At 41.1% G+C, this 12,473-nt stretch overlaps 1 non-coding gene across 1 annotated transcript; it reads left to right on the plus strand.

The window, feature by feature from the left end:
- The first annotated feature begins 403 nt into the window (after positions 1–403).
- Positions 404–475, plus strand: TRNAA-UGC (transfer RNA alanine (anticodon UGC)). Its single transcript has one exon. It is a non-coding gene; the product is annotated as a tRNA-Ala (tRNA).
- The last annotated feature ends 11,998 nt before the right edge of the window (positions 476–12,473 follow it).

A 12,473-nucleotide genomic window follows, 5' to 3' on the forward strand; every position in this document is an offset into this window, starting at 1 on the left:
TAAATGAAAACTATTTCCATTTATGGAACATTGGCCTTTAAATGGTTAATGTCAGTGTTTTTGAAACCGACATCTCTATTAATTAATTATTATGAAAAATATATATAGATAGACAATAGATATATTATTTCTGTTAATTATAATTAACCTTAGTTATATATGAAGCTGAAAAAATAAAAATTCTTAAATAGGCACATCCAGATGGTAGCAAAATAATATTTATGACATGAATGTCGCTCTTCACTTGTTAATACAAGATATACAGAAGACTGGATGTTGTGAAGATATTTATTATTAGAGATGTTAATTTTTTAAGGAAGGAAAAAACTCATCTCTGCCTCTACCGGGAGTCGAACCCGGGTCCCTCGATTGCTATACGCTCTAGCGAAGGAAAGTCTCTATCTCCTCTGTAGCTTAGTGGTCAGAGCACTCGTCCTGCAATCGAGGGACCCGGGTTCGACTCCCGGTAGAGGCAGAGATGAGTTTTTTCCTTCCTTAAAAAATTAACATCTCTAATAATAAATATCTTCACAACATCCAGTCTTCTGTATATCTTGTAAAATAATATTTGCTTCAGGAGGCAGAATATCCATCGCAGCACATATTTTTAATTACTTGCAACCGTCTTATATGGGTTTATGAATGTGAAATTATTTATTCAGGATTTTATTTTCATTTTTTCAGATTTCCATTTGAAACTTGCTGTCCAGCTCAACACAAACTCTTGTGTAAGAGTTGAAAATGCCGGCTGAAGTTGGTTTTCTGCGGTTTCCCAATTTCGAGATGCGAATGCAAGCCGGTCTCCCATTCAAAAAAGTCTCTCCGCAGAGAGTGAATAGTAAGACCTCTTCAACATGATAACACTCAATCACTCGTCATCCTCACTTTAAAGTATCAAAGACAGATGGCTGCACCAGTAAGAAGACAAAACAAGCACAATTCTCAAGGAAACAGTTATTTTCCGGATATTATGCTGAGGTGAGCTCGGAAAGAAAAGTCATCACGTCTCCGCCGGGACTCGAACCCAGGCCCTCTTGCATACCGGGCAAGCATGCTACCATCTACACCACTGGAGATACATGAATCTGCCTTCCAAATTTCACGCACTGTGTCGTGAGGCGCTGAATATCTATATCTCTCTAAACCGTCCCACCCGGGGGCCATTTCCTGAAGTTAAGAGAGGCTACTAATGCCTCTACTTCAGCGCCTCACGACACAGTGCGTGAAATTTGGAAGGCAGATTCATGTGTCTCCAGTGGTGTAGATGGTAGCATGCTTGCCCGGTATGCAAGAGGGCCTGGGTTCGAGTCCCGGCGGAGACGTAATGACTTTTCTTTCCGAGCTCACCTCAGCATAATATCCGGAAAATAACTGTTTCCTTGATATCTCTGGCTGAGAAAAAAGCCATCTATATCTCTCTAAGCACAATTCTGATGACAAATACGTTGGGGACTATTATAACACACATTCTTTTTACCAATTGGTGATAAATGCTTATGAGATATATGTACAGTCAAGCAGTCGTAGCAATGATTATAACCTCATTTGTATATTTTTGAAATTTCTTATTGTATAATCTGATTGTTGCACCTTCAATTGACATTGTAATGAATTTTGTTGTGTTTCAATAAAATTTCACCTAAATAATCTACTTTGATCCAGTCATCTGTGTGTTCCCTGCAACTTTGTAATTGCTATTCTTGAAAAATAACATGGAGCTCACGTTCCATGAGGCGGGCAATTTGTGAATGAATTTATCATTCTCTGAATATTTCAGAACTATTTCACCAATTTTTATATCAGTTGAAATTTAAAAAAATCTGTCGATTTTTTTTTTCCAGTATTTTCTTCAGAAGGGGTCTGGCAAGATTGGATTGGATTTTAAATTTTCTGGCGCAAGGACCAATTTGGTCAAACTGCGCCAAAACAAATTATAAAAATAAGAAAAATCAACCTTTTGTCATGTCAAAATACTAAAATCAGGCATGATAAAAAGCAACGTGAAGCATAAAACAATGACATGAATTGTAAAAATCTATAATTTGTTATAAAAACCAATGGCTTTGATGAATTTAAAAACACGAGATGCATCGCAATGGTCATTTAAAATGTCATGAAGTGCAAGATGACTTTAACCAAAAGCGGTCGTAAAATGATGACGATGATATGAACAAGTAAAAGCATGAGCAATGGTTAATGGACTTTGACAATGTGGGCACTCTGGTTGGCTCTCTCGTAATAATAAATATGATTGTGTGATACGGCTGTGTCCTATGCGCAACCGGGCAAGCAGAACTTCCTCCTTTCGGTTGGTCCTGCAGCTCGAACGCCAGTGGCCAAGTGTGGGCTTGATGGCATGAAGTTTATTATTAATTTGATTGTTCCAATAATCCTGCCAGTGGCGATGCATCACTTCCCGGAGGATTGAGAAGTGGTCACTGGCAGGTACCAAAAGGCTATTATCAATGTTAGTTGTTGTTCGAGCTGCGTTGTCTGCTTTTTCGTTGCCCGGTATTCCTACATGACCTGGTACCCAGTAATATTTTACTGTGGTACCATGATGAATGAGGTGATGCAGTTCATGAAAAATGGCATGGATGAATGGATGAGTGTGAAAAGTGAAGGAACACAGCGCTTGCAATGCGCTGAGAGAGTCGCTATAGATGATGCATCGTCGGTGGCGTTTGCGTCGTATATGACGTAGAGCCTGAAGGATTGCGTACAGCTCTGCCGAGTAAATAGAAAATATGTCGGGAAGTTTGAAAGATGTCTCCTCACAGCAGATGTAGGCACAACCGACATGCCCAGGGCTCTTGGAGCCGTCGGTATATATGGGGAAGTACCTGTTGTACCTACCCCTGTGCCTAAACAATATCTGTCGATATATGACATCTGCTGTGGTGGCTCTAGGGTATGATGATAATGAAAGAGAGACATCTGGCAGAGACTGCTCCCATGGTGCCAGTTGCCAAGCACCTGGGGCCACACGACTGATGTCTAATTGTAGTTCTTCCACAAGTGCCCTCATACGAAGACCGTAAGATGGAACACATGAAGGTCGAGCAGCAAAAAGTCTATGAAATGAGGGATTAAAAATGACACGATGAAGTGGATGATCTGGTAAAGACTTCATTTTGAAATAATATTTCAAGGAAAGTTGCTGGCGTCTTGATGTCAGTGATGGCTCGTTGCATTCGACATACAGGCTTTCCATGGAGAAGTTCGGAAAGCTCCAGAGCAAATGCGGAGAGCGAGATGATGAATTGGGTCGAGCACACTCAGATCACTCCGAGGTGCTGACCCGTATACAATGGAGCCGTAGTCAAGCTTTGATCTTATTAGAGCTTTATACAAGTGAATGAGTGACTTACGGTCTGCTCCCCATGATGTAGACGAGATGACCTTCAAGAGGTTCATCGTCTTCATGCAACGAGCTCTCAATTGTGCAATATGAGGTTTGAAAGTAAGTTTTTTATCGAATGTGACGCCGAGGACTTTTGTATTTTCTACTATTGGTATTAGACTATTGTTTAGAAACAATTGTGGGTCATCATGCAGTTCTCGACGCCGACAAAAGTGCATAGCGACAGTTTTGTCAGCGGAGAATGAGAAGCCGTTATTATGTGCCCACTTGCTGATCTTGTTGAGTGCGGTTTGCAATTGTCTCTCGGCTGTCCTCATATTCACTGATTGATATGATATCAACAGATCATCCACGTAAAGTGCGCCAGTGACAGATAACGGGGTGTTGAACCAACTCCCGTTGAGTCTTAAAATAAAAAGTTAACACTTAAAATGCTACCTTGAGGTACACCTCGTTCTTGAATTTGGGGAGCTGATAATGTCCTTCCGATCCGTACCTGGAAGATGCGGCGAGCGAGAAAGTTCTTAATGAAAATGGGCAAGTTGCCCCGCAAGCCGCAATTATAGAGGTCGGAGAGAATTCCGTGCCTCCAAGTACGATCGTAGGCCTTTTCTATATCGAAAAATATGGCTAGCATATGCTCCCTCTTCACAAATGCCTCAAGGCGTAACATATTGCAAGTTGTGGACCTGAACCGTCTAAAGCCGCTTTGATGTTTCGATAAAATATTGTTAACCTGAAGGTAGTGCATAAGGCGATAGTTGACCATGCGTTCCATGAGCTTACACAAACAACTGGTCAAAGCAATAGGTCTGTAACTGTTAGGTTGCTGAGGATTTTTTCCAGGCTTCGGGAATGCAAGAACAATGGCTGCTCGCCAGGTGTCAGGAAATGAATGGCTGACCCAGATCCGATTGAATAAAATAAGTAAATGTGACAGTGATTCTGGTCAGAGATGCCGAATCATGGAATAATGAATAGCATCGGGCCCTACAGCTGAGTCAGGACTTCGCTGCAAGGCCGTCGTCAGTTCACGAAGGGTGAACAATGAATTGTACCCCTCCGGTGTAAAAGGCCGGAAGGTGTACGATGTACGTTCGGCCGATGATTTAATGGGATGAAACGATGGGGGATAGTTCGCATCACTGGAGACAGCGGCGAAATGGGCGGCGATGGTATCCGCAATATCCCTCACATCGCTGATGATAGTGCCATTGGTATTTAAAATGGTAAGTGGATGAGACTGATAATGACCATTGATTTTTCGGATCCGGTCCCAAATGACTTTAGATGAAGTAGATGAATTGATTCCCGTGGTAAAGTTTTGCCAGGACTCGCGTTGAGCCTGGCGCTTCTCGCTATCGCCTTTGCTTTTAAAAATGCCAACTTGTTGTCATGGGTAGGATACCGCCGGAACCTACTCCATGCTTTCTTTTGTGCTTTAATAGTAAGATTACACTCGTGGTTCCACCAAGGTTTAGGAAATTTAGGAAGTTTCGAGGAGACTTTGGGTATTGATTCATTTGCTGCAGAGATGACACAACTGGTCACAAGGTCGACACAGTGGTCGACGTCGGGTTGCGAAACCATATCCTCCGTGATTTCTGCCTTGACCGTGAAGTCTGCCCATCGGGCGGCCACAAGCCAAGCTTCCACCGAGGAGGACCCTCAGGTATGCTATGGCTTCGATCAAGGCACTTAACCACTAGAGGAAAATGATTGCTCCCGTGGAGGTCCGGATCAACCGACCAGGACCAGTTGGGCAAGAGTGAAGGTGAGCATAACGATAAATCTATTGCAGTGAAAGTATTGTTTGGGGCATGGAAATGAGTGAAACTGCCATCATTCATGATGGCAAGGTCCATGTCTTGTAACAGCCGTTCTACCATTTCCCCACGAGGGGTGCTGCTGTTAGAACCCCATATCATGTTATGAGCATTGAAGTCTCCAAGAAGAAAAAATGGTGGAGGTAATTGATCAATCAGATCTTCTAGATCTCTCTGTAAGATGGTGTCATTTGGTGGCAAATAAATGGAACAGATGGTAATTCTTAGGCCAGTAGAAATTTCCACCGCGATGGCTTGCATGTTCGTGCGCAGCGTTAGAACGCGCGACGACACGTGATGTGGAACCAGCAGAGCAACACCGCGGCAAGCTCTACTCCCGTCATCGTAATCAATACGGAACAGGAAATGTCGCCTGATGTTCCATGTCTCCGAGGGCTTCGTGAAAGTTTCCTGGAGTGCCACGCAAACAGGATGACAGCGATTGATCAAATCCTTGAGATCTTCGTAATTGGATCTAAGACCACGAATGTTCCATTGGATTATGTTGGCCATAAATTAAGTAGAAGTAGACGGTTCGAATTCTTTAAATTTATTCCGGTCCAGTTTCCGGCGAGTACCACCAGATTCTGATAGATTATCAAGATCCATGTCACCAATTGACTTGTCATCAATTAGTGACACATTCTTGAGGGTGGGACATTTTATTGCTCTCTGTATTGCTTTTCTTGAATATCCGGTCTTTTTAGATTTATTTCCCAGAATTAATCTTGGGTTTAGTAACAGTAGGTTTTTTGAATGTGTGCGCTGTTGCTTTTCCCGCTTCTTCTTCGGAGGTAGTGGACTCCCTCCGTAATCCAGCAGAGCAACAGCAGCCACAACTATTACACGGTTGGTTAGATGATGATGTTTGAGTTGATGTATCAGCTATTGGTTCAGTCTGAGTTGTTACGGATGCTTTCGTGACATTTTTAGTCTTATTAGCTGATGATGGATTTGTTACCATATTAGAATATGATCTATTACCTATTGGAGTTTGGTTAGAGGTTATACGACGGCGTGCTTCGATATATATGAGATGTTATTAAGGACCTTGATCTTCTGGATCTCTTTTTCCTCATTCCATTTCGGACACTTTCTGTCAAATGCGGGGTGGTCGCCACCGCAATTGACGCACTTGAATGGTGAATTAGTGCAGTTGTCCGAAATGTGGTCCTTCTCACCGCTTTTTGCGCAGGTGGGTTGGCTGCGGCACGCCGTTCGTGAGTGGCCGTATTTTTGGCAGTTAAAGCATCGAACAGGGTTAGGAATGTATGGCCGGATTTTGAGGTTATAATAACCTATTTTGATATCTTTCGGCAATGTTGGTGATGAGAATGTGAGAATTATGTTTCGTGTGGGAGCTGGATTGCCATCTTTGTGGCTCATAATATGTTTGGCAGATGTTACGCCTTGAGACGCCAGCTCTTGTGTTAGTTCTTCTTCATCCATGTTAATTAAGTTATTATCTGAAATGACACCACGTGAATAATTCAACGTGGGATGGATTTTGACTGTTATTGGAATGTCTCCGAGAGATGTGAGCTTTTGAATGAGTTCGGCTTGTTTGGATGTGTTAGTTTCGATGAGAAGGTCTCCTGAACGAAGGGCCTTCACCGATTTTAAGGTACCAACTGTGCCATAGAGAGCTTTATCTATTACAAATGGTGATACTTTGGCCAGCGGTTTTTCGGCATCTGAAGAGTGCAGAAAGAAAAATGAGACAGTTGATGAATTTGAAGCAGCAGTTACAGTGACATGTGTTTGGTTCGAAGCGGTTCTTTGACGTTTTGGTGCATTTTGATTTTTTCCCATATTTGAATGGGTATTGTTCCACTCCCACCCACCATGCCCACCATGGAGCCCTACGAGTGGACGCGCACACGTAACCGGTGAAGGTTAGTAGCAACGTCAGGTTAGGTGGGAGCTATACACCACCAAAGCAGGCGAGCAGACGCGTTCAAGATCCAAGATCGTCGTGAAGCAGCACCAACAAACCTCAACGACGTCCGACAGGCCCGGTACTTCTACCTGTCCAGTAGTGTAACCCCTTCAGCCACCGAGGCGACCACAGCCGATTGGCCTGGACGGGGCTAATCCAAGCCTCCCGTTTCGGCTGAATCCGGGGCCAAAGCTAGCGCATCAGCCTAACCAGGATCCCCATCTCCAGCCTTACGGGTCTCCATGCACCGAAAACACGCAGGTAGACAGCGTCCCAGATAGAGCATACGCTAGAAGCAATGCCCCGTCTGGGAGGACCCCTCCCCACCTGAGCGGGGTCCACAATGAGGGGTTGGACACAAGACGCAAGACAAGTACTGTAAGATGTGTAGAAAAAAAAAATGTAATCTGGGCTATTGAAAGTGAAGGGTATGAGCACAAATAAGCGATGACAATGACGTGTGATAAATTAGCATTACCCAGGGTGCACCACGAGGAGGCCTATCACATTACACCCCGCGTCTGGCAAGGGTTCGTTTTGTGTTCCACTGACAATTTCTGCCAATATAAATAAAATGAATGTCACAGAATGCTTTGCAAAATAATATTTTGTATATAGAAATGTGAGAACAATGAGTTAATTGTTTTTTCATCAAAGCTCACAGACCCATTATGAAATCTCCAGGATTCCCGCTCGTCATACTTTTTGGAGAAATGTCCTACTTTTTCACCAAATGCTATCAACAAAATTTGTGTAATTGGTTTTTAATTGAACAGGGAATCATCAATATGTTGGCAAACATTACAAATGTTGTAGAATGCAATTAATGATTCTTCCAAAGCAGAAATTTATCATTTTCAAAGTTATTTGGGGAGGGGGTGTATGTGGACCATTTGGTTTATTCATTTTTTATTTGCTTAGTTTGAGGGTTCAACAAGTAGAGTAGTCATTAAAAACTTCCATCTTGATGGAAAAAATAATTTTGTATTACTTCATGGTCTTGGACAGTATATATAACTAACATTCAAAATTACAGTTTCAAGTTTGATGTATAGGTGAAACAGCAGTTTGCATTACAAAGCAGTTGGATACATATATGCCTATTCTAGGTTTGGTGATTCTGATGCTATCCAATAGCATTCAATTGTCTTCGTCATTTTTAAGGCGTGAAGAGGCATAAACAATATTTACAATGCTCAGCAAAGAACTAGAAATGAAAGTGCTTAATTTGTCAAAAACGATTGCACTGGTATTGATCAGTAAACAAATACCTTCAAAAAAAAAGGATGGATAATACAGGAAAACCATCTGGCTCCCTATTTGCATTGGATCTTGGAATTCACTCAATTTGCACTGTTCTCCTGGAAGTGGTGTGGAAGGAGCGTCATTCTTAAGAAACCTTTGCTATGCATTGGCGAAGAGAGTTGACAGGCTAGACTGTATTAAACTTGAAAAAAAAGTTGTCATTGTAAGGAGCGACAGAAAATAGTATTTTCTGTGGTCGCTAGTACACTGTTTTGATGAAAATTTTATTTTGTAACCAAGTCGTTTCTGTCACTTTACTTTGGCTCGAGCCTTATAAGATACTGAAATAGTGCTAAATGGAAATAATGAAGAAAAAATTTCAAAAATTTTTTAAAGTAAAATAATTTTTTTTATTATGTGGTCTAAGGGGCCTCCAGTGCCGTCTTAACGAATGGGCTCACCTGGGGGCCTCAGAAAAACAAGAAGTAATTGAATGTTTGGGGAAGTTATATATATATCAGCTAAGGCCTCAGAAAAACCACTTGGCCCGGGGCCCATGATGCTCTTAAGACAACCCTGGTTCTCTCCCCTTCCTACTTTCTTGTTTTTTGAGTGGGAGCTCTGAATCTTTCCAAGGACCCTCGTCTGTGGAAAATTCATTGCCCCACAATTTACAGAAAGGCAAATATACTACTAGGAAAATTCACTGACATGACAATTCATCATTAAGAAAATTCGCCGACATGACGATTCATCGTTAAGAAAATTTGAGACATGACAATTCATCGTTAAGAAAATTCACTGACATCAATTCGACATGAGTGAATAAATGAGCCAAACCAGCTGTTGCTCACAAGGTCACTCAGTCAATCACTAAGTAGCTCATTTTATCACAGGATCACTCATTACATCACTCACACATAACGTTGCTCTTTATGTCACTCGATCTCCAGGTTGCTCATCATTCTATCATCAACTCACTAGGTTGCTCACTCTGTTATACACTTGTCATTTGGTCATGAAATAGATCCACACAGGCCCATAGCCAGAAATTTTGTTCGAGGCGGGGGGGGGGCTAAAATGATAGAACAATAAATTTGGCCATCTTCTCACATGTCGAGGGGGACACCAGACACCCCAGTCCCCCTCGCTATGCCCTTGCTTGTCATGGCTTCCTTCGGTTACTCTATATAAAGGAGGTTATTTTCACCCCTTCAGAATAACGGAAGACCAGTGGCATGAGAATCAAGGATGCAGTGTGCACCCACAAAATTTTGAAGAACAAGTTTGATATTCCCAGAATTAAATCACAACAATTTCCAACATAAATATCAATCTGAGCATCACACGTCTGGAACACTTCCGACCCCTGCGCCGAAGACCACAAGGTGTCCATGGCAGAAGTTGAAAAATGTGATGCGATCTATCATTCTTAACTAGTTTGTTATTTTGATAATAAAAATATGAAGCTCCAGAGTGAACACTTTCAAACAATCAGAGCCGCCCTTAGGGGAAGCAGAGCCCGGTGCTAACAGAAACCTATGGACAGGATTTAGTGGCCTATAGCCAAGGTGACAAATTCGGAGAGGTTGCCAATTTCAATGATTAGCGGTCAAGAATATAAAATTGGAACAGGACAAGGACGGAAAATTTTGAATAGCCTGCAGGTGCTGTAGACATGAAACCTTTTTGCATAACCCGCGTTTATGCTATCTAGAGATTTCGATGTGTTTCGCCGACTTTTATTAATGTTTGCAATCATTTTTGCTACTGAAGAGTAGCTACCTGGTTTTATTACAGTAAAACCCATCTTTTGCTAACACGCAAAACAAAAAAGTCGTCCTTAATCATGGGTTTTTGAATTGCATACTTTTATTGTACATGGGAAATTATTACTTTGCCGTAAAAGACAAGTGACTTTTAAATTAAGAGGGTTTTTTACTATATTATAATTTTTTTTCAAATTTTTTATCTCCAGCTCCTCAAAAATGCTTGCGTTCATTTCAGTGTTCGCTTATCAATGTGATTCATTAGCAAAAAATTTGACGTTAATTTGCTATAATTAAATTTGCGATTACGGAAAATAGTGGGGGAGGAGGGGGATGCATACTTTCCTCCTTCCCTGGAAAGTGCATTTAACAGCCAAAAACAGGTATAATGTTATTTTAATATTACAAATTCTGCCGATATAGTCGCAACAACGCTCAGGGAAAACTCAAAACACGGACAGCCAACTCTGTAAAATTCGTCCCGGGCTCTACCAAAGCTCCTTGATACTACTATCTAGTAGGCTTTCTGGCTTTGGTACCCCACATCCTATAACAGGGCCCTCAGGCAGGGCCGTCTTAAAAGCATCATGGGACCCCGGGCCGTGCCCATGGGTCAGGCTGGGATCTTTCGCGGGCCCTTCTATGGTAAATTTATAGCATGAAAAAACAAAAAATGACGGTAATTGTCCCGGGCCCCAGGGCTGGTGCGTGCCTTGTCAGCCCTGCCCTTGGGGGGAGGGGTCCATGGGCTTTGGCCCTACTCACAAGTCACGCGATTTCGCAAAAAAAAATCAAAAGTTTTTTTGAACATCAATTATTAGTATTGAGAAATATAACCGTGTAGGCTATGTCTAACAAAGGAGGAAAGAAGGAGGAGCTTAGTAAGGGGTGGACCTCTAAAGAGATGACACCTATAGTCTGTTTCAGGTTAACTTTGCAGTGAAGAGAAAGGTAGAGAGTGTATTCCTTCGCCGCAAAATATAGTTCTCATATATCGGAGGTTTAAGATGAACCTTTATACAGAATATTTCAATTTTTTTATAGGATTTTGAAAAAGTGCTGAAAAAACATCGTTTTGAATCGATGTTTACTTGTTTAAAATTTTTAAATTATAAAAAATATTGGTTACCATTATCAAAAATCCATAGCAACGGCGACGACACTCTGGCGCGATATCCTAGAAAATTTCCCCGCCAATATCACAATTGTATACTGTATATATTTTTTTTTCGTTATTTGGTTGAATTTTCCATAATGATACAATTTTTCATTGTTTTACATGCAGTTATAGGCTTACATAAAAACGAATATTCAATCAGTTTATTTTCTCCCAAAAATAGGCTCAGTGAGTTCAGATATTCACTCATAGATAACAAGAAGTGTTTTTCTTCCACGAGAGCACCGATATTGTTATGAGAGGCCCTCTATGGGTGCAGAAGTTTTGGTTTTATGTCCTTTATTTTAATTATTTATTTTTTGCCATGTTTATGGGATAGTTTTAGTTTCCGATCATGGAGAGCGTTGACACGAGTCGCGACTTCCACTCACACGAACGGACGCCATCTTCCACCCACCTGTTTCTCTCGATGCCCCTTGCCTTTAGTGTCTCTTCAGATAAAATAAATGAGGGGGGGGGGGTCCACAGTGGTTTGGGTTTTCATCTTTTATGTGACAGTTGTGTCTTTATTTTCACCAGAGATAGCCACGCACCACATCAACCGTAACAAAAGACTAAAGCTGCCGTGAAAACAAGTGGCATCGACGTATACCGTTCGGGGAAGGGGGGAGGTCGAGCGACGAAAATTTCGGCAAGAAAAGTGAGTAGAAAAATTCTAAACTTTTCCGTATCATTATTATTATTTGGTGCTATTCCTGCATTTACACGTGAAAAGAGTTAATCTGCTTTTTCTTAATTTTTTTTGATTGGCTTCAAAAATTTTATTTAACATTAATTTTTTCCATATAAATTGAAGAAAAAATTAAAAATCCCCAAGTTTTTGAGAGCCATGGTTAATATACAGTATTTTAACTATAGTCGTTGCTTTCATAATATAATATTGTTTGGAATTTTTTTTGTAAATAAATTTCAGCTGAGGTAAGGGAAATATTGCAGAAACATATGACTGTTTTTTGAAATTTTTAGTGTTACTTACGGCACATCAATGAAGAGTAAGTGACACGCTCTGATAGAAGATAATTATTTTTTCTAAATTTTAAAACCCTTTCTAATCAAAAAACAAAACAAATGATTTCAAAAACCTCACTTTAATTTCTGAAAGTATCGGCAGTGGTTTGCTTTTAATTCTATAATTATTACTAATTTAACTGTG

Source organism: Pholcus phalangioides, unplaced genomic scaffold (assembly GCF_987345545.1).
Source record: "Pholcus phalangioides strain wild (caught in Gottingen) unplaced genomic scaffold, Ppha-v1.0 ptg000017l_1, whole genome shotgun sequence".
NCBI classification, from domain to species: domain Eukaryota; kingdom Metazoa; phylum Arthropoda; class Arachnida; order Araneae; family Pholcidae; genus Pholcus; species Pholcus phalangioides.